Raw genomic sequence first — 22,614 nt, forward strand, 5'->3', positions numbered from 1 at the left:
TAGTCAGCACGAGCCCTTTCGCGTTCTTTATAATAATTATAACACCCTTTATCATTTAATTTGTTCCTCAACTTCTATCCCTGTACTAAAAACTAAAATCTTAGCTCATTTGCTTTAGTCTTGTTGATCTATGTTTTGTCCTGTCTTTATTTGTTCTATGTACCTTCCTCACGAACCATATTTGCCCGAAATAAAAATGGGCCCGCGCGTAACAAGCACATGCTTGGTGTCGTTTGGGCCACTTGTTTGTACTGCTTCTAGTGCATCAACGTTCAACAATAATAAGCCTGGATGAACCGATATGGGTCGATCAATCTGATATTTATAAAGGTTACATATTTAGAATAGTAGATAAATTTCCCGCCGAAAGGTGTGCTTCACAATTTATGCCCACGTTTAAATTTTGAATTACGTTTTTTGGTCAAAGGCGCCACTGGGTAATGTCTTCTGTTGACTGCTTCTTTATTTAAAAAAAAACGATTATTTTGTATTTATTTATAATTTATAGTACTACTCACAAATATTTTTCTGTTAAGTTTTACATTTTGTCTGAACCGATTTGTATATATATTTTATTAGTATCATAATTTTATTGTATTCTTATTTTATTATCATTAAACATTTTATTGAATTGAATATATATTGAATTGTTAATAAGCAATAAGCTCTACTTCATACATTAAAGTTGGTACAAAGCATGTTTTTGCTATCAGTGATGGAATTGGTATTGATAAAACATATTGTGTCAAAGAAAGCATTCGTAAAACGATATACGTTTGTTAGTAGCATGACTTTAAAAATTCTTTCAATTTATTGAAAATAAATCTTAAATTCGATTTTTGTCAGTCTAGCAATTAAAAGTATCTTGTATGATAAGTATTTCTAAGTTGTCTGTATTAATGAATTTCTTATAAGTTACAATAATTTTCGATTTAATCGGTTTAAAATGTAGACCTTACCACTCATTAGTTCCCGATGAGATACAGTGATACAGTCATTAGTTTCACATACATGTGTATATCATCGGCATACATATGCACTGTACTTTCAGAGTCGGCTTGACTGGAATCAAACCCCAGTCGTAAACGACTACATTTCAGCACCTGTTCTTTCATGATGAAATGACACCAAAAACCTGTGCCGAAAGTGATGAGTCTGTCCATTCCTTTTACACGGGTGCGGGACAAAACAGAGTGTACCCGTTACATGCATCTAGATGGATACATTTTGAATGCACCTAGATTCAAAAACTAGACGCACTCTTTTTTAATGCACCTGTGACCTGTACCCAGGAATGCACCCAGATGCAACAAGCTAGACACATTCTGGACGCACTCTTTTTTATTGCACCTGAAACATGTACCCAGGAATGCACCCAGATGCAACAAACTATACACATTTGGACGAACTCTTTTTTAATGAACTTAGATGCTTTCAAAAATTAAATATCTGTAAGTTTCCCCAAGGAATATAAAACTTGATTTCATTTCATATTTTTTTTTATTTCAATATTAAAGAACGCAACTAATTTTTGATCGGAATCTCTCCCCTTCTGCTTTTCTGCTTCCTTCTTATTTATGTACTTGTATCATTTACGCAGTTCAGTCCTTGGTGTGCCCATCCCTTTTCTGCGATTCTGAAAGATATAACGCAAATTGAATATTATATATTTATATACATGTGTTTTTTTTTTTACAAATATACAATATTTATTTTGGCACAAATACACTGTTGTATGTACAATTTACATGCAAATAATTATTATTTTATATAACTAATTTGTTTTTAGTTTGCACATTCAATGTACATATGTACAATTGTACATATGTATTATGTTATTATATTGTGTTCATATTGATCTAAATTATCTACACTTTACTTACCTGTGAAAATATTGATGTAAAATTGGTGGCAGAAACCAACAAACTATTTCAAAACACTTGGCGTGAACGCCACTTTTCAGAATTAAAAATGCAACTGACAAGAAATGCAAAAGACAAGAAAAAACCGCTCGCGAACTTGCATGTTTCCTTTTGTCAAGAGAGCAGTACCGAAAAAACGATCGTAAAAACGGGCATCGGCAACCTTCGGGTTTCTATTTGTTCTTTTACATTTCCAGCAAAATAAACCTGGATGCACTATATTGACATCTAGAAGTCACCGCAATATTCTGCACCTAGCACGCACATTTGTCTTAGTAAAATTGCATGCGTGTTGTTTTGCGTAATAATGATACGACCCAAAACTATTTGTTTCAAAATGCATTCCCGAATTTCCATTTGGGCATGCATCTGGATGCAATATATTGAAACACATCTACATGTTCGTGGTCTTCTTTACTCGCTTCGTTTTACATATCTTTTTCTGGTATGACTGAGTCGTACGTTACAGACTTACTCAATCTAGTGTGCCTACAAATTCAAACTAACTCAACTCAATTAGAGCATTTTTTTTTAATTTGAATTTTTTGACATAATTGCTTATGTCTATTTCAGACTTTTATATACAACAAAAATAGAAGCGGCACACCACTTTTAACTGAAAAAAATACCAAATAGTTTGAAATCGGTCCCAAGATATGATGCCATTAGATTTGTTGCCGTGCCTAAATATTTTACTTAGTTTGGTACAAAGTATCGAGTGATCATCGGTGTCAAAAGCTTTGCTATAGTTAAGTATAGTAGGGTCAAGAATATTATTTAATTTATCTTTGTGTCTATCCTTATTTGCATTTTTTGTTGTATTCAAGGTAAGTAGTCCCAGATTTGTATATTTTCCACCTTTTTAAAACCATATTTCGTTTCAAAATGACATTTTGAATATCCCTACTGTCCTTATTTGCATTTTTTATTGTATTCAAGGTAAATTGTTTCACATTTATATATTTTTCTTCTTTTGAATCCATATTTCGTTTTAAAATGGCATTTTGAATATCCCTACAGAACCATTTTCCCCCAGAACTATTTAACAACTTTCTTTTAATTTGAATAGTTTTATTATAAAGAAACGTAGTCTTCTGAAAATCTTCTAGTTGTCTGTAAAATAATGTCTGATTATCCGTATAAACTAAAAATGATCAGTATATGGTTTGTGCAATTTACTAACTTATCCGTATAAACTAATAATGATCAGTGTATGGCGCAAAAATGTGAGGACGCTTAGAATTCTTAGGTATTGAAAGTTAACTAGTACTCAGGACTTATTGACAAAAAAAAACAAATTTAAAAGTATATCTATGGTGCTTGTAGCCAGTTTAAAGTTTACTGGATGAATGTTTCTATGGCTTCAAGTATATGGGTTTTGCTTAAAATACCACTTTTTAAGCCTTCATCTAATATTATGCCCATAAAAGTCAATGTTAGGATCGATGTTAGGATCTAATAGTTCCGTGAAATCAACGTTCCGATGACGTCTATTAAAGCAGCCAATAATTGTATTGCACACGGTTCATAAGTTTTTTATTTCAATAAACACATTTTCTATTGTACTTACATGACTTTACGAACAACTTTAGTATTAAGCCTATTACTAACATATGTATATGTATAAACGTGATCTCTGCTGCACATATCACCATATTAATTGAATTTAAACATATAATGTGAGTATCCACATGGATACAAATAAAAGTTAGAACCACTATAAATTTAAAGCGTTAAGAAATTTAAAAAAGTGTACCTTTAGGAAACACAGGGGAAAGGAAAATTAAGTTCTTATAGCAATGACTAATATAAACCTACGATCCAACTTTTCAAAGTCTCTACAGACATAAATCTTCTTTCTCGCTCAGTCGCACGTGTAATATTCCACCCTTTGATTAGCACACGGATGTTCTATGATTTTCTCACAGGCCAAAGGGTATCATTGAGATCTGGCTTGCATTGTCTACTTAACTAGTCACTCTGTTGGACTGAATAAGCCTTTAAGTCTGTTTTTTTAAATAAAAGTTATGGAGTCCCTGGATATGAAAAAGATCCTAGCACGGTTTTTGTAAAATGAATTTTACAGGATGTGCAAAAAAAATGTTTCCCGAGTGTGGCAACCTGCTAAAATAAACATTCGCTGTCTTAGAACCCGAAGAATCTGCATGCCGAATTATAGCTTTCATTGGTTCCAAAACCTCAGTGTTCATACGGACGGACAGGCGGTCATGGCTAGATCGACTCGGCTGTGATCCTGAGCAAAAATAAATGTACTTTATAGGGTCTATACATACTATCCGACAAATCAATTATACCCTTTTACTCTACTAGTAACGGGCATAATGAAGAATCGCCATATTACGGAATATGGAAACCGCGTCTGGCATAAATATTAATCAACCTCTAAGCTCGACAAGAAAACTAATTGCTGTCCTCGACACCTCCGCGAAAATAGCCTTGAATCTATTGCTGACCGATATTTTAGTGGTTGGACCCGCGATCCAACAAAATCATATTTTAACTCTGCTTACACTGTTTTCGATCTGAAAAGTTAGGCAAGACCGACTCTTACTCAAACCGAGATTAAAGTCTTCTCGGTTTCGAATGGCTTTTGAGAATGTGTGGTCTCGACATGAAAATGAAGACATCTTGGTTTCAGCATCCAGTCGATCTCGATTTCGGGATGAATCATTTTCGGATTCAATCATAAATCAGTCCTATCAATGACGAGATTCCATTCTCGCCAACAGTTGGTACCTTAACTGGCTACTTGTCTATTACTAAACTAAATACTAAGGGACGAAAGGTAATTGTAAAGGGTTTTCTTAATTAATTCCCTAGGGGAGCATGGGTCCAGCCGCATGTGAGATGGAAGTTTGTTCCAGTAGAACAAGGCTCTACACAGAGGCTCATTAAAAGCATAGTTAGCTCTATATGCCGGAATAAAAAAAGGTTCAAATGACCTTAAAGACCTACCAGTTACGGAAAAGCCTATGCTACTCAGCAATGCAGGGCAGTCTATTTTGGAGGACAGCAGGTCACAAATAAAAACTAGTGCGCTAGTTGTTCTACGATCTTGTAGGGAAGAAAGGTGCACAAGACGACATTTCGCAGAGTAAGAGGGAACCGGGTCATTAAAGTTTAGAGAAAGAAGGGCAAAAGATAGGAATTTTTTTTGAACACGCTCAATACGATTGATGTTTGTAGTTCCAGTCGGACTCCAGACAAACGAAGCATATTCCAATCTGGACCTAATGAACGAAGAAAATAGGCTTAGTTTCGTGTACGGATCTTTAAATTGCGTGGAATTTCGTTTTACAAAACCATACATAGCGTATGCCTTTGGAATTATGTAGTTTATGTGATCCATGAAAGTAAATTTGGTATCAAACATAACTCCTAGGTCCAGTGATTCATTTCTTAAGGAAAGAACATGGGAACTAATGGAATAAGAGCTAAGGACATTAATTAATCGTTTGCTGTACCTAACGTAGAAACATTTTGACACGTTCAGAGGCAACTTATTACGAGAACACCAATTTCCCACTTTTACTAGGTCATTTTGAAGAAGTTCACTATCGGAGATTGAATTCACAGACTTAAATATTTTAAGATCGTCCGCAAACAACAGGAATTCAGAATTTGTTATGCAATAGCTTAAATCATTAATGAAGATGATGAATAGAAAAGGACCCAATGCACTTCCCTGAGGAAGGCCAGAAGTAGCCACATACGGGTTTGAGAAAACACCATTGCACTCTACTCTATAAATCCGCCCATCTAAATAAGATTTAAACCAATTTAATATTGATGAATGAAATCCCAATTTCTGCAATTTTGCCAATAAAGCATTATGGGAGACTTTGTCAAATGCTTTGGCGAAGTCGGTGTAGACTACATCAACTTGATGATGACTGATAAACGAGTGGATGCAAAAAAGATTAAACGTAGCTAAGTTAGTGGTAGTTGACCTTCCAGGCATAAAACCATGTTGGTTAGGACTGATGAACCGACCAGCAAGAAAAGTTAGCTGCTTAGCTACAATTCGTTCAAACATTTTTGAGACATTACTTAGCTTTGCAATTGGCCTATAATTTGAAACAATATTTTTGTAACCAGACTTGAATATAGGAGAAACTGTGGCAAGTTTCCATCTATTCGCAAATACCCCAGTGGAAAGAGACTTGTTGAAGATCATTTTTAGGGGCTCACAAAGAACACCTATACAGTTTTTCAAAATAAATGGAGAAAGGCCATCGCAGTCTAATTTTCCTGAGTCGTTAAAACTCTCAGCCGCCATATGACAGTCCAAATCAGTAACATCTAAGCACCCAAAATTTAGCATCGTGGCAATGGCACCGAGTGAATCATCGTCATTCCACAGCGAGCTCGGTTCAAAGTTAGATACAAAGTACTTAGCAAATAGATTAGCGACCCCAATATCAGAAGAAGCTGAAAGACTTTCATATGACATATGCTTGGTGTCGTTTGGGCCACTTGTTTGTACTGCTTCTAGTGCATCAACGTTCAACAATAATAAGCCTGGATGAACCGATATGGGTCGATCAATCTGATATTTATAAAGGTTACATATTTAGAATAGTAGATAAATTTCCCGCCGAAAGGTGTGCTTCACAATTTATGCCCACGTTTAAATTTTGAATTACGTTTTTTGGTCAAAGGCGCCACTGGGTAATGTCTTCTGTTGACTGCTTCTTTATTTAAAAAAAACGATTATTTTGTATTTATTTATAATTTATAGTACTACTCACAAATATTTTTCTGTTAAGTTTTACATTTTGTCTGAACCGATTTGTATATATATTTTATTAGTATCATAATTTTATTGTATTCTTATTTTATTATCATTAAACATTTTATTGAATTGAATATATATTGAATTGTTAATAAGCAATAAGCTCTACTTCATACATTAAAGTTGGTACAAAGCATGTTTTTGCTATCAGTGATGGAATTGGTATTGATAAAACATATTGTGTCAAAGAAAGCATTCGTAAAACGATATACGTTTGTTAGTAGCATGACTTTAAAAATTCTTTCAATTTATTGAAAATAAATCTTAAATTCGATTTTTGTCAGTCTAGCAATTAAAAGTATCTTGTATGATAAGTATTTCTAAGTTGTCTGTATTAATGAATTTCTTATAAGTTACAATAACTTTCGATTTAATCGGTTTAAAATGTAGACCTTACCACTCATTAGTTCCCGATGAGATACAGTGATACAGTCATTAGTTTCACATACATGTGTATATCATCGGCATACATATGCACTGTACTTTCAGAGTCGGCTTGACTGGAATCAAACCCCAGTCGTAAACGACTACATTTCAGCACCTGTTCTTTCATGATGAAATGACACCAAAAACCTGTGCCGAAAGTGATGAGTCTGTCCATTCCTTTTACACGGGTGCGGGACAAAACAGAGTGTACCCGTTACATGCATCTAGATGGATATATTTTGAATGCACCTAGATTCAAAAACTAGACGCACTCTTTTTTAATGCACCTGTGACCTGTACCCAGGAATGCACCCAGATGCAACAAGCTAGACACATTCTGGACGCACTCTTTTTTATTGCACCTGAAACATGTACCCAGGAATGCACCCAGATGCAACAAACTATACACATTTGGACGAACTCTTTTTTAATGAACTTAGATGCTTTCAAAAATTAAATATCTGTAAGTTTCCCCAAGGAATATAAAACTTGATTTCATTTCATATTTTTTTTTATTTCAATATTAAAGAACGCAACTAATTTTTGATCGGAATCTCTCCCCTTCTGCTTTTCTGCTTCCTTCTTATTTATGTACTTTTATCATTTACGCAGTTCAGTCCTTGGTGTGCCCATCCCTTTTCTGCGATTCTGAAAGATATAACGCAAATTGAATATTATATATTTATATACATGTGTTTTTTTTTTTTACAAATATACAATATTTATTTTGGCACAAATACACTGTTGTATGTACAATTTACATGCAAATAATTATTATTTTATATAACTAATTTGTTTTTAGTTTGCACATTCAATGTACATATGTACAATTGTACATATGTATTATGTTATTATATTGTGTTCATATTGATCTAAATTATCTACACTTTACTTACCTGTGAAAATATTGATGTAAAATTGGTGGCAGAAACCAACAAACTATTTCAAAACACTTGGCGTGAACGCCACTTTTCAGAATTAAAAATGCAACTGACAAGAAATGCAAAAGACAAGAAAAAACCGCTCGCGAACTTGCATGTTTCCTTTTGTCAAGAGAGCAGTACCGAAAAAACGATCGTAAAAACGGGCATCGGCAACCTTCGGGTTTCTATTTGTTCTTTTACATTTCCAGCAAAATAAACCTGGATGCACTATATTGACATCTAGAAGTCACCGCAATATTCTGCACCTAGCACGCACATTTGTCTTAGTAAAATTGCATGCGTGTTGTTTTGCGTAATAATGATACGACCCAAAACTATTTGTTTCAAAATGCATTCCCGAATTTCCATTTGGGCATGCATCTGGATGCAATATATTGAAACACATCTACATGTTCGTGGTCTTCTTTACTCGCTTCGTTTTACATATCTTTTTCTGGTATGACTGAGTCGTACGTTACAGACTTACTCAATCTAGTGTGCCTACAAATTCAAACTAACTCAACTCAATTAGAGCATTTTTTTTTAATTTGAATTTTTTGACATAATTGCTTATGTCTATTTCAGACTTTTATATACAACAAAAATAGAAGCGGCACACCACTTTTAACTGAAAAAAATACCAAATAGTTTGAAATCGGTCCCAAGATATGATGCCATTAGATTTGTTGCCGTGCCTAAATATTTTACTTAGTTTGGTACAAAGTATCGAGTGATCATCGGTGTCAAAAGCTTTGCTATAGTTAAGTATAGTAGGGTCAAGAATATTATTTAATTTATCTTCGTGTCTATCCTTATTTGCATTTTTTGTTGTATTCAAGGTAAGTAGTCCCAGATTTGTATATTTTCGACCTTTTTAAAACCATATTTCGTTTCAAAATGACATTTTGAATATCCCTACTGTCCTTATTTGCATTTTTTATTGTATTCAAGGTAAATTGTTTCACATTTATATATTTTTCTTCTTTTGAATCCATATTTCGTTTTAAAATGGCATTTTGAATATCCCTACAGAACCATTTTCCCCCAGAACTATTTAACAACTTTCTTTTAATTTGAATAGTTTTATTATAAAGAAACGTAGTCTTCTGAAAATCTTCTAGTTGTCTGTAAAATAATGTCTGATTATCCGTATAAACTAAAAATGATCAGTATATGGTTTGTGCAATTTACTAACTTATCCGTATAAACTAATAATGATCAGTGTATGGCGCAAAAATGTGAGGACGCTTAGAATTCTTAGGTATTGAAAGTTAACTAGTACTCAGGACTTATTGACAAAAAAACAAATTTAAAAGTATATCTATGGTGCTTGTGAAGAGTAGCCAGTTTAAAGTTTACTGGATGAATGTTTCTATGGCTTCAAGTATATGGGTTTTGCTTAAAATACCACTTTTTAAGCCTTCATCTAATATTATGCCCATAAAAGTCAATGTTAGGATCGATGTTAGGATCTAATAGTTCCGTGAAATCAACGTTCCGATGACGTCTATTAAAGCAGCCAATAATTGTATTGCACACGGTTCATAAGTTTTTTATTTCAATAAACACATTTTCTATTGTACTTACATGACTTTACGAACAACTTTAGTATTAAGCCTATTACTAACATATGTATATGTATAAACGTGATCTCTGCTGCACATATCACCATATTAATTGAATTTAAACATATAATGTGAGTATCCACATGGATACAAATAAAAGTTAGAACCACTATAAATTTAAAGCGTTAAGAAATTTAAAAAAGTGTACCTTTAGGAAACACAGGGGAAAGGAAAATTAAGTTCTTATAGCAATGACTAATATAAACCTACGATCCAACTTTTCAAAGTCTCTACAGACATAAATCTTCTTTCTCGCTCAGTCGCACGTGTAATATTCCACCCTTTGATTAGCACACGGATGTTCTATGATTTTCTCACAGGCCAAAGGGTATCATTGAGATCTGGCTTGCATTGTCTACTTAACTAGTCACTCTGTTGGACTGAATAAGCCTTTAAGTCTGTTTTTTTAAATAAAAGTTATGGAGTCCCTGGATATGAAAAAGATCCTAGCACGGTTTTTGTAAAATGAATTTTACAGGATGTGCAAAAAAAATGTTTCCCGAGTGTGGCAACCTGCTAAAATAAACATTCGCTGTCTTAGAACCCGAAGAATCTGCATGCCGAATTATAGCTTTCATTGGTTCCAAAACCTCAGTGTTCATACGGACGGACAGGCGGTCATGGCTAGATCGACTCGGCTGTGATCCTGAGCAAAAATAAATGTACTTTATAGGGTCTATACATACTATCCGACAAATCAATTATACCCTTTTACTCTACTAGTAACGGGCATAATGAAGAATCGCCATATTATGGAATATGGAAACCGCGTCTGGCATAAATATTAATCAACCTCTAAGCTCGACAAGAAAACTAATTGCTGTCCTCGACACCTCCGCGAAAATAGCCTTGAATCTATTGCTGACCGATATTTTAGTGGTTGGACCCGCGATCCAACAAAATCATATTTTAACTCTGCTTACACTGTTTTCGATCTGAAAAGTTAGGCAAGACCGACTCTTACTCAAACCGAGATTAAAGTCTTCTCGGTTTCGAATGGCTTTTGAGAATGTGTGGTCTCGACATGAAAATGAAGACATCTTGGTTTCAGCATCCAGTCGATCTCGATTTCGGGATGAATCATTTTCGGATTCAATCATAAATCAGTCCTATCAATGGCGAGATTCCATTCTCGCCAACAGTTGGTACCTTAACTGGCTACTTGTCTATTACTAAACTAAATACTAAGGGACGAAAGGTAATTGTAAAGGGTTTTCTTAATTAATTCCCTAGGGGAGCATGGGTCCAGCCGCATGTGAGATGGAAGTTTGTTCCAGTAGAACAAGGCTCTACACAGAGGCTCATTAAAAGCATAGTTAGCTCTATATGCCGGAATAAAAAAAGGTTCAAATGACCTTAAAGACCTACCAGTTACGGAAAAGCCTATGCTACTCAGCAATGCAGGGCAGTCTATTTTGGAGGACAGCAGGTCACAAATAAAAACTAGTGCGCTAGTTGTTCTACGATCTTGTAGGGAAGAAAGGTGCACAAGACGACATTTCGCAGAGTAAGAGGGAACCGGGTCATTAAAGTTTAGAGAAAGAAGGGCAAAAGATAGGAATTTTTTTTGAACACGCTCAATACGATTGATGTTTGTAGTTCCAGTCGGACTCCAGACAAACGAAGCATATTCCAATCTGGACCTAATGAACGAAGAAAATAGGCTTAGTTTCGTGTACGGATCTTTAAATTGCGTGGAATTTCGTTTTACAAAACCATACATAGCGTATGCCTTTGGAATTATGTAGTTTATGTGATCCATGAAAGTAAATTTGGTATCAAACATAACTCCTAGGTCCAGTGATTCATTTCTTAAGGAAAGAACATGGGAACTAATGGAATAAGAGCTAAGGACATTAATTAATCGTTTGCTGTACCTAACGTAGAAACATTTTGACACGTTCAGAGGCAACTTATTACGAGAACACCAATTTCCCACTTTTACTAGGTCATTTTGAAGAAGTTCACTATCGGAGATTGAATTCACAGACTTAAATATTTTAAGATCGTCCGCAAACAACAGGAATTCAGAATTTGTTATGCAATAGCTTAAATCATTAATGAAGATGATGAATAGAAACGGACCCAATGCACTTCCCTGAGGAAGGCCAGAAGTAGCCACATACGGGTTTGAGAAAACACCATTGCACTCTACTCTATAAATCCGCCCATCTAAATAAGATTTAAACCAATTTAATATTGATGAATGAAATCCCAATTTCTGCAATTTTGCCAATAAAGCATTATGGGAGACTTTGTCAAATGCTTTGGCGAAGTCGGTGTAGACTACATCAACTTGATGATGACTGATAAACGAGTGGATGCAAAAAAGATTAAACGTAGCTAAGTTAGTGGTAGTTGACCTTCCAGGCATAAAACCATGTTGGTTAGGACTGATGAACCGACCAGCAAGAAAAGTTAGCTGCTTAGCTACAATTCGTTCAAACATTTTTGAGACATTACTTAGCTTTGCAATTGGCCTATAATTTGAAACAATATTTTTGTAACCAGACTTGAATATAGGAGAAACTGTGGCAAGTTTCCATCTATTCGCAAATACCCCAGTGGAAAGAGACTTGTTGAAGATCATTTTTAGGGGCTCACAAAGAACACCTATACAGTTTTTCAAAATAAATGGAGAAAGGCCATCGCAGTCTAATTTTCCTGAGTCGTTAAAACTCTCAGCCGCCATATGACAGTCCAAATCAGTAACATCTAAGCACCCAAAATTTAGCATCGTGGCAATGGCACCGAGTGAATCATCGTCATTCCACAGCGAGCTCGGTTCAAAGTTAGATACAAAGTACTTAGCAAATAGATTAGCGACCCCAATATCAGAAGAAGCTGAAAGACTTTCATATGACATATGGGAAGGAAAGTAGGAGGTTGTACGTTTAGAATTGACAAAGTGCCAGAATGACTTAGGATTGGTAATTAGTTTACATTCTTTATCAGCAATATATTGGCTGTATAAGAATTTCTTGAGGAACTCAAACTCACGCTTATGTTGTTTGTACCGATCAAAGTCGGCAGCTTCACCGCTTTCTATGTAGCGCTTATAGAATTTATTTCGGAGATTTTTGTATTTTTTTAGTCCTTGTGTGTACCATGGTAGTCTATAAGAACTTTGAACTCTAGTTTTAGCATATCTGCCTATAATAGTAGAGAGAAAAGATATAAAAACTTCATAGGTTGTATTCACATCCGCATGCGAGAGGACTTCCGCCCATCTGATATTAGAAATATCACTACGGATAGAATCTAAACTGCTAGAATTAATATAGGTAAGAGGCAAGCGAGAATTATTTGGTGAGAAAATATAACAAGTAATTAAGATTAATAGGGGCTTGTGATGAGCATCACACGCGGCTAGAGGATTATCGCTGCAGCATAGAGTAAGGCATATATCAGGGTGTACAAAAATTAGATCTAGAAGCTTATTTAAGTTATTAAAAACATGGTTAATCTGGACTAATCCCATACTAAGAAGCTCATCGATGACTAAGATTTCGTGGGGAAGATGCAGATTACTGGGAACCATTGCTGAAGACTCAAGATCATGAGCCCACACGAGCGAAGATAGGTTGAAGTCGCCCAAAACACATATATATTGGCCATCTTCCAGCTCCTGGTATAGGTGGGCAATGTTGTCAACATGCGCTTTATATAAATCAAAACTGCTGCTTGGGGGTATGTATGATACTGTCAGGAAAATTGTTTCCGTAGGACCAGCGAGAGATACACAGAGTTGGTCGAGCAGAGAATCCTCGTTCTGGAGACAAATAGCAATGCAACGCAGCTCACGCCGCACAGCAATTAAAACTCCGCCACCTCTGGAGCATCGTGTTTTAACGGAATCTCGATCCTTACGGAACACATGATAAAGATTTGTATCGAAGAATTCATTATCGAAGAAATCCATGTTGAGCCAGGTTTCAACAAAAATGATGACGTCATGATCACCATGAGACGTTGCCTGGAAAAGGGATTGAGCTTTCGTACGCATACCACCGATATTTTGAAAATAAATATTGAAATTTGTATTGTTAGCGCATATCCGGTCATCCATGGTCATGCTATCAATAACTGGTCCAGCATCATGGCCCGAATCCGTAAGAGGCCTCGCTGGGATTTTATCATAATTAATAAAATTATTTGTAAGAACCTTTAGTAAAGTAGTGGTACGGATACGAATAGGCTGGTGATCGGCGCTCCAAATATTAGGTGGGCAGTCAATATTAGCATTCAAGATATAACTGCACGCAGGTGAATCCACTCCTGGTAATAATGAGCGAGAACGTACTACAGCAGCCGCAGTCCATTGTTGTTGTTGATGGCGAAAGCATCTCCAAAGAGCACCTTCAGAGAGAGCACTCTGAGAGGCTCGCCATCCAGCCAAATGTGTCGATAAAAGTTGTTGTAGATAGTCGAACGTCAGAAAGGTTGGAGAGCGCATAACTATTAGGCGATGAAGAGTAAGAATCCACCCGATTTTCTAGGTCCTTCCGGAGAGAGACGCAAGATGATGAGAGCGCAACTCCGAGGAGCGCGCCGATATTAGAGCCAGGCGGACGGCGAATGTCGCGCACAGCGGACAACAAAAGCTCCAGCTGATGTTGTTGACGGTGCAACGGGAGAGAGGCGAAAGATGATGAGAGCGCAACTCCGAGGAGTGCGCCGATATTAGAACCAGGTGGACTGCGAATGTCGCACAAAGTGGACATCAAAAGCTCCGGCTGACGTTGTCGATGGTGCGTTAGGAGAGAGTCAGAAGATGAAGAGAGCGCAGTGAGAAACGCAAGCAGCTGCCGATGTTGTTGCGAAAACGACTCCGACAAATTAGGAAAGGCTTGCAGACGATGTCCCGCAAAAGTATCAACGCCAGTGGCGTCGAACACTAGGGGTTTTTTGACGACTGACTTGATGATGAAGTTTGTCCAGGCTCCGGCAAATTATATAAAATTCCATCCCCTACCACAATGGCCCGCTCTCTATGAATAAATCTTTTGACCTTAACTGAGTTCGGCCAGAAATCGTTTTTGAAGACTATATCGTAAAGCTGATCAGGGATACCAAGCTTGAAATTTACAAACTTTAAAGTTGTAACGTCAACATCTTTTTTTACAAGTTTTACACAAGTGAAAGAATTAGCATCCACATTAAGCTTGGTGGACACATATTTTCGAACAGCATTCGGCTCTGTATCTGTTGAAAACTTACCGATGTGCAAGAATTTCTTGCTGGGCAAAACATTAAGATCTTCGGCATTAGGAGCTACACCAACAACATGCTTATTGGGCTTGTTGTTGATCCTTCTCTTTTAATTTCGAATTTGTATGAAATTTCCCCTCCCAAAATCCAGAGCTTAATTAGGAGGGTCAACGACCGCGGAAGACGTAGCAAAAGCAGCCGCGTATGACTGGAAGCTGCAGTTACGTTGGCAGGCCTCGGTAGACGGAGTCTCCAAGAATTTAATATGAAGGCGCTGATATAAGCTCTCCAGGGCTTTCAGTTTATCATAATGTTTATCAATTTAAGAATGCGCATAATTCGAAACCACACAGCTGTCACATTGCCACAGTATGTTTGGATTTAATAAAAATTTGAGCACAGCGTCCGGTAGGACTAGGCAAGAAGTATGATAAGCTCGACGGCACAAAGAAGAACAGCGGACAGCATCCGAAGCGCGAAGCTGGGCCAGTGTAACATCGGCATTGCACTCGTGACAGCGGGGAAGCAACATACTGAGAATTTTAAGCACGTCCGAACGCAAATAAAGCGAGATGACGATTCCGATTTATCTTGCTCGTATTGTGATAATATATTGTTATGCGCTTTAAAACTCTTTTTTGAAATCATTTCTCTTTCAAGTAGTTTCAGCGAATCCGAAGTAAACATCTACGCTACCCTGATTTAATTTTCCCTAGTTAAAAGGCTTGCATATCTGTAAAAATGTCTTGTCATTAGAAAAGTCGCTTTTAGATAATGAAAAAGGTTCTTCATCAAATATTTAAGAAAAAACTTTTCATAAAAACATAAAATTTTAAATCTTCCTTTTTTTGTGTTGTTGTAGCCAAAATATTTTTAGTTTCGAAAAGGCAAAAGCCGCAATTAAATTCAAGTCCTTGAAAATGTTACGAAACAAACGTTACTAGAGTACAACGGTAGACTAGATGCGTCGGAAAGTATGTAGCAGTTAGAATAAAGCGTTTCCGACACCATAAAGGGGTCACTAGACGAGTCCATCTAGCAATGTCCGTCTGTCCGTAAGAACGCTGAGATCTCGGGAACTATAAGAGCTAAAAGTTAAGACTTGTCTTGCAGATTCTTGGGCTTCCTGCGCAGCGCAAGTTTGTTTCAGCAGGGTGCCACGCCCACTCTAACGCCCACAAACCGCCCAAAACTGTGGCTTTTTTAGTTTTGATGCTAGATAAAAAATATTAATTGAAATGTAATAGTCTCTTATACCTATCGATTGGCCCAAAGTTTGCCACGCCCACAAACCTGTCTACCGCCCACATAACCATATATTGAGATCGCGGGTGGGTTGCGCATTTCAATCTCGCTTTGCTGCTTGCATATCTCCATTTCTTTGGTCCCTTTAGCTGAATATCGGGTATCTAATAGTCGCGGTACTCGACTATAGCGTTCTCCCTTATTATACCCGTTACTCGTAGAGTAAAGGGGTATACTAGATTCGTCGGAAAGTATGTAGAAGGCAGAAGGAAGCGTTCCCGACCCCATAAAGTATATATATTCTTGATCAGGATCACTAGCCGAGTCGATCTAGCCATGTCCATCTGTCCGTCTGTCTGTCCGGATGAACGCTGAGATCTCGGAAACTATCAGAACTAGGCTATTGAGATTTGGCGTGCAGATTCCTGAGCTTCTTACGCAGCGCAAGTTTGTTTCAGCCACGCCCACTCTTACGCCTACAAACCGCCCAAAACGGTGGCTCCTACAGTTTTGACGCTAGAATAACAATTTTAACTGAAATGTATTGTTCTCATCAATACCTATCGATTGAACCAAAAAAAGTTTGCCACGCCCACTTCAACGCCTACAAACTTCAAAAAATCGTAAATATGAACGTGGATATCTCGGAAACTATCAAAGATAAAGAATTAGGATCTCAGATAAGATTCCGTAGCCTTGTACGCAGCGCACGTTTGTTACGCGAATATGCCACGCCCACTCTAAAGCCCACAAACCGACCAAACCTGTGAGGCCCAAAATTTTAATGCTAGATTCAAAATTTTAACTGAAATGTATTGGTAACGCCCATAACGCTTAAATCTGTGTACCTCCGGTAGGCGCTGCTTGCATATCTCCATTTCCCTTTGGTCCCTTTAGCTGAGTAAGGGGTATCTGAGTGTCGAGGTACTCGACTATAGCGTTCTTCTTTGTTTTCTTTTGAATGGTCCGTGCTACTCCAGAAGGTCGTTCAATTTCTGGAGGCAGTGTCGAGCGGCACTTTTCTCCAGATGTCAAAGTCTCGCTCGCACTGCCCTCCGCTCTCCCTCTTCATGTATCGCCTATGTCTCCACTCCGATCTGGGGCGCTTAAGTTAAGCTAGGCTTAAGCAGTTTTATTTTCCAGGTGTAAGAATAATCACCCACGCACGTTGCGTAAAAAACGCGAAAGTACCCCCGCGTTTTTGCGTACCTTCAACTTCAACTATTTCAGTGATCAAGCCACCCCGCCCCATCAGTCCGATTTGAACATTTTGGATGGGTAGGATACTAATTATCAACACGAAATCTCATTTGCACATTTCCAAATTCTTAAAAACTGTGGGGCGTTAGAATGGGCTTGGCACGTTCGGATAGCAAACTTGCTATGAATCAGATTCCAAGGAATGTGAACCTAAAAGGTTAGTGATCCTGATCAGGAATATAAAGCTTGGCAGTTTGGCGCGACCTTAATCTTTAAATACCCTTGCAGAAAGTGTTTTAACTTTAACCAGAAGTTCAAAACGCAGTGAAGGTGACGTTTTTGACACTATAAATATTCTTGATCAGCATCACTAGACGAATTGATATTGCTATGTCCGTCTGTTTCAATACCGTAGGGGGGTTCAGGTTTAAGCCTAGCGCTTTGTATTTTTCGCAACTGTCTAAAAATATGTATGCGGAGGTGAAGTTTGAAAAGGCACTGATCTTAAAGACCCGATCGAATTAAACTAACAAGTTTAGTTTTTTGAGCAAATTTTGCGTAGTATAAGCCCTGTTGCCCTTGCAAATCGTAGTTTTTTAAGCCTCCCATGACTATGACTATGGCAAAGCCGCTTGCAAAGGTCTCCTTCCGTTTTGGTTCTTCTGTATAAACTTTATTAGCTACACATTTTTTAAACGTATTCTCTTAATATGAAAGCGGTCGGTCAAGTCATTTTTGAGATACCGTGGGTACTGTTCGATAAAAGCGCGAAATGGGTGAACCCCATTTTGCTCAACTATATTTATGAAGTGGCAAACACTCATTTGAATTTTTTTTATTTGCATATGGAGACTTCACTGGCCATGTGAGCCCTAATTGCTTTAATTTGTTAGTAACTGCCAAAGTAATGGTTTTATATTTGGATTTGTATCTTAGTTCAGTGTTTCCTAATGCTAGGTAAACACGACAAGATATAGTTTTAAGTTTCAAATACAAATTATTTAAAATCTATATTCCTTTATCTTGTCCTAATCTGAACAGAGGTAAGTTTTAATATTTAATATTAATTTTCGAGTGCTTTTAATTAATTGTATAAGCTGATTCCAAGTCAAAACGATGATCGCAACTAGCTTTAAAGGTGTGCTTGTTGTGGGGTCATGACTATTTTGTGAAAATGCATTAGCTTGATCAGAAATTGCAAAGGCATTTAAAGGTATTGTCAGCGCTTTCGGCGTCACGTTCAAATCCTTTCACTTTAAAGACACACCCGCCAATGCTATTAAATTTGGTTTTTAATCGAGCGAGACTTAAACCACTTCAGCTTCCAAATTACTCGACCCCATTAAACAAAGTCTTATGCAGTCTTATGTTGGTTGATAATAATTTTGATGTGAAGGAGAACTGCCCGAGCATGTTGTATGTTCTGCCAGAAGTTTTGTAAATATGGTCCTGCCAGAAAAGAGCGCTGTGTATTGTATACCCGTGGTTTTCAGTTTAGTCAACGTAATCAGTAAGTAAAATTTCATTCGTAGTGGATTAGATAAGTTTTTTATGTATCACTGTTATTATACGCTCAAAAATATTACATACAGACGTACAGGCTTACACATATGTGTGCATATATTGTAATGTTTCGATTTAAGAACAAATTTTGCAGATCATTCAGATGCAAAGAGAACTACAAAGAACCCAGAACAGAACCTTGAGGAAGAGTGGTACAGGTACGAATTTCACGTATCTTTAGGTGCTCAAATTTATTGTTAAGGTCATTCCTGTTTATATTATCTTCCTGCTCTAAAGTTTGTTGCTAAATTTTTCAGAATATAACTAACAAGTTAACAAGTTATGTTTTTTGCTCTACACTTTTTTACAGCGATTTATACGAATCTTTAAGAGCTGCGGCCTTATATCTGGTTCGTTTGGCATAAGCTACGCCTCGTTTTGTAATTACTGACATAATATTTTGGCTGATCCAAGAAGATTTTCCGTCGGACAGGTACTCATTTTTCAAAGAAATAAACTATTTCCAAACACAAATGTTTGAATTGTATATCTAAGGAGTTCTGACACAGTAAGACACAGTTAAAACATAATAAAAGATTCTCGCAATACCATAACAAATGAGTAATTATTTTATTATGCCACTATATAATAAAATATTTACTCATTTGTTATGGTATTGCGAGCATCTTTTATTATCGTTTCATCTTTTCTAACAAAATTAGACTCAGAAAGCAAATCTAGGTGTCACAGAAAGCGGTTCAAAAATAAGTGGGGGAATTTAAAACAACCAAATAATAGGCTTTGAAAAGAACGTTTACAGGTACTGCGCAGAGACCTTGTGTAGACCACTGCAAAAACTTTTTAATTTGTCTTTAGAAACCTGCAATTTCCAACATAGATGGATAGGGTCGTATTCACTTTAAAAAAAAGTAGCAAATTGAATGCATGTAGCTATGTTGTTTGAAAACATGTTACGTACGCCCTCCACATAGAAAGATTCACATAGAGAAACAACGACGAATCTTTAGCCAGGCGGAGGGGTGCATGTGACTAACCAGACTCATGCTGGTAAAGGCAGAAGAAAAAGAAATTCGGCAATTCTCGGGTGTCGCGTGGCCAGAACAACGGCCACTATCGACCTATTGGTAACCATACTCCGGTAGCTGGCAAAGGGCAACAGACGGCCGTTGACTCCCAAGATAGCAGATATCAAGAAACAGTAATTCTAGGTAGGAACACCTAGTTTATCTGATCCATACCCGCAGCCAAGTAAAAGTTCTAGTCTGGTATAAAAGACCTTAGACAAATAGAGAACGAGAGAGAATCCATTTGGGTGTCTTGCTGACGGAAGCCGGCAGCTTCGAGGGAAGGCGACTTTCCCTGGGGCAGTCGTCCATGGAGTCTTCTGCCACCAGGACCAGCCACCATATCCAGCAGTCCTTGAGGAGAACACAATTGCAGCTCGAAATAATCTTGTGTCGAACCAGCACCGCTATTGTCATCAAAGAACATGGAGAAGATCAACAATAAGGACGACATCCGACATACTGCGATGTTTGTGGACGCAGTATCCGTGATCTCCATGCTCCTGAAATTTGTTCAGCTGTAGGAACCATCCGTTCAGAGCGTAGCGACCAGTAGCATACGTCGGAGAAAGTAGTGATGCAATATAAATGTGTTAATCGAGCCAACCAAAGCTAAAGTATGAGTTCACTTTAGCTTTGGTTGGCATAACCAAGGACCAATATCCTCAAATAATACAATTCGATAACAAGTGAAAATCAAGCATTCAAACATGCATTGATATATATTTAAGCCAACCGAATCAGTAGACAAAATGCGAATCATGATAAACAATTAGAGAGGACGAACCTCTCCACCAGCCGTTGAAGAAGTCGCATGCCTTTGGCATAATATATATATATTTTGTGTTTAAGTGAATTGATATACCTAAGAACAGCCGTATTTTGGTGCACGTATATTTATATATATTATCCAATATAATATTTTCCCAAAGCCCAGGATCCGGAGCGTCGAGATCTCATCGCCCAGGATTTAAAGAGGGGTTTGGTTTCAGAAAAAAGTTACCCTCGCCAACATTCCTCAAACAAATAATACAGTACTCAGAGGTATAACTTGTTTAACTATTTTATTTTGTATTTATCATTCATTGGTAATCCTTATTTTTCACAAATAAATAAAAATACTTTTTCCGAGCTGCCCCATTTTGCCTACCTGCGATACACATTTAAACTGGCATAGTTCTTATGTCTTTCCAAAATCTATTGCTGGTGCGAGTTGACAATTACCATTCCATCCTTACCGGCAGCCAAAGTATGTGGGACTCCTTTCACCGATATCCTTCGATTTTCAAAGATTTTGTATCTCCGTTATCGATATGTCGAATCCTATTGGTTACACTTATATCATTTCCGAATATAGTACCTTTTATATCTTCTATTGAATTAGAAGTCTATCTTACTATAAAAAAGTACCTATCTTGTTTTCAAATTTACAAAATGTTATAAAAACATTTCTCAACTTCTATGTTTTTTGTATACGCCCATTTAAACACTATAAATGATCGAGAAAAATAATAAGTTCACCAAAATTATTATTGAACTGTGGTCGTCTCCTAAGTGCAGTAAAACTAAAGTGAAAGTGAACACAATAAAAAATAGTCGAAATGCATTCAAATTCTGCCATTGTTTCTTGACAAAGAACAAGTAGGCAAACCATTTTTGTTCGGAGATGCATAGGCGGAATGCATTTCAACCCATTGTCCCGTACGAGTCAATAAAATTTCTGAGGCGCTTGAAAACTCAAAATGTTCAAGTGAAAGGCATTGGTCTCTTATGGTGTTTCTGGAAAACCGTGAAAATGTACTTTATATGTACAATTCAAGGTAAAATTCTTTATTTATCAGAGACCGTTATTTAAGAGTTATGGGAATAAAAAAAATCAAGCAGGGAGCCCTTTTCTATGATGTATACACCAAGAATTTGTTGACAATTTTTATTCAAAAGTTTAACAAATAAAAATTATTTGGTACTTTTATTTACAAAAAGAAATGAAGATAACTTCGGCAAGCCGATTTTGTTGTTGTGCTTGATTTCATAATGAAGGTTACCCAAATTCTTGACAATTTTGCCTGGTAGCCACTTATACATTTGCGGAGTGTAGATCGCAAAGTACAATCTCTGACCTGGAACAAATCATCGAAATGTCTTTTTGCATTGTGTTGATTGTTTAGATGTTACTCTGATCTGGGGTCCCTCAGGGCGAATTGGAACCAGGCGCGTGCGTAGTTGTCTGCCCATAAATAGTTTCCCTGGTGACTCGCCTATTGTGTAGTGTTGAGCGTTGTTGTATTGACCGTGGAATTCGTTGAGATCTACCTTTAAGGAACTAGAAGAAGTACCTATTGCTTTAAGGGCACCTTTGTACTTTGTACAGTTGTATATTGCGCTCTGCTTGTCGTTCGATGCTGATATGGAGCTGTGTACTTATGGTATTTAACTCCGATTTTGGTCAAAAAATCGTTGATTTAAAATTGGTTCCGTTATCGGTAACTACCAAACTTTCATACTTCGCAAAATGCTGTGTTTAATTTCCTAACTGCCACGTCTAGCCATTTGGAGCAAGCGCCAGTGATTATTAATAACATCTTGCCAGCATAGTCGATATGCACGCGTTCCCAAGGTGCTTTCGGATATTCCCAGTGATGCGAAGAGTATTTCTGT

General features: G+C 37.0%; 1 protein-coding gene and 1 long non-coding RNA gene across 9 annotated transcripts in view; both read right to left on the reverse strand.

Annotated features, from left to right (window-relative positions):
- Window positions 1-22,614, reverse strand: part of LOC139354879 (gamma-interferon-inducible lysosomal thiol reductase) — a 207,375-nt gene that overhangs the window by 169,844 nt on the left and 14,917 nt on the right. The window lies entirely within an intron of this gene.
- On the reverse strand, window positions 1,482-16,948 carry LOC139354881 (uncharacterized). Its single transcript, XR_011605721.1, has 2 exons — window positions 8,061-16,948; window positions 1,482-7,812 (listed from the first exon to the last, which is right to left on the reverse strand). It is a non-coding gene; the product is annotated as an uncharacterized lncRNA (long non-coding RNA).

The sequence above is a fragment of the Drosophila suzukii genome, unplaced genomic scaffold, assembly GCF_043229965.1.
Source record: "Drosophila suzukii unplaced genomic scaffold, CBGP_Dsuzu_IsoJpt1.0 scf_4, whole genome shotgun sequence".
In the NCBI taxonomy this organism is placed as follows: domain Eukaryota; kingdom Metazoa; phylum Arthropoda; class Insecta; order Diptera; family Drosophilidae; genus Drosophila; species Drosophila suzukii.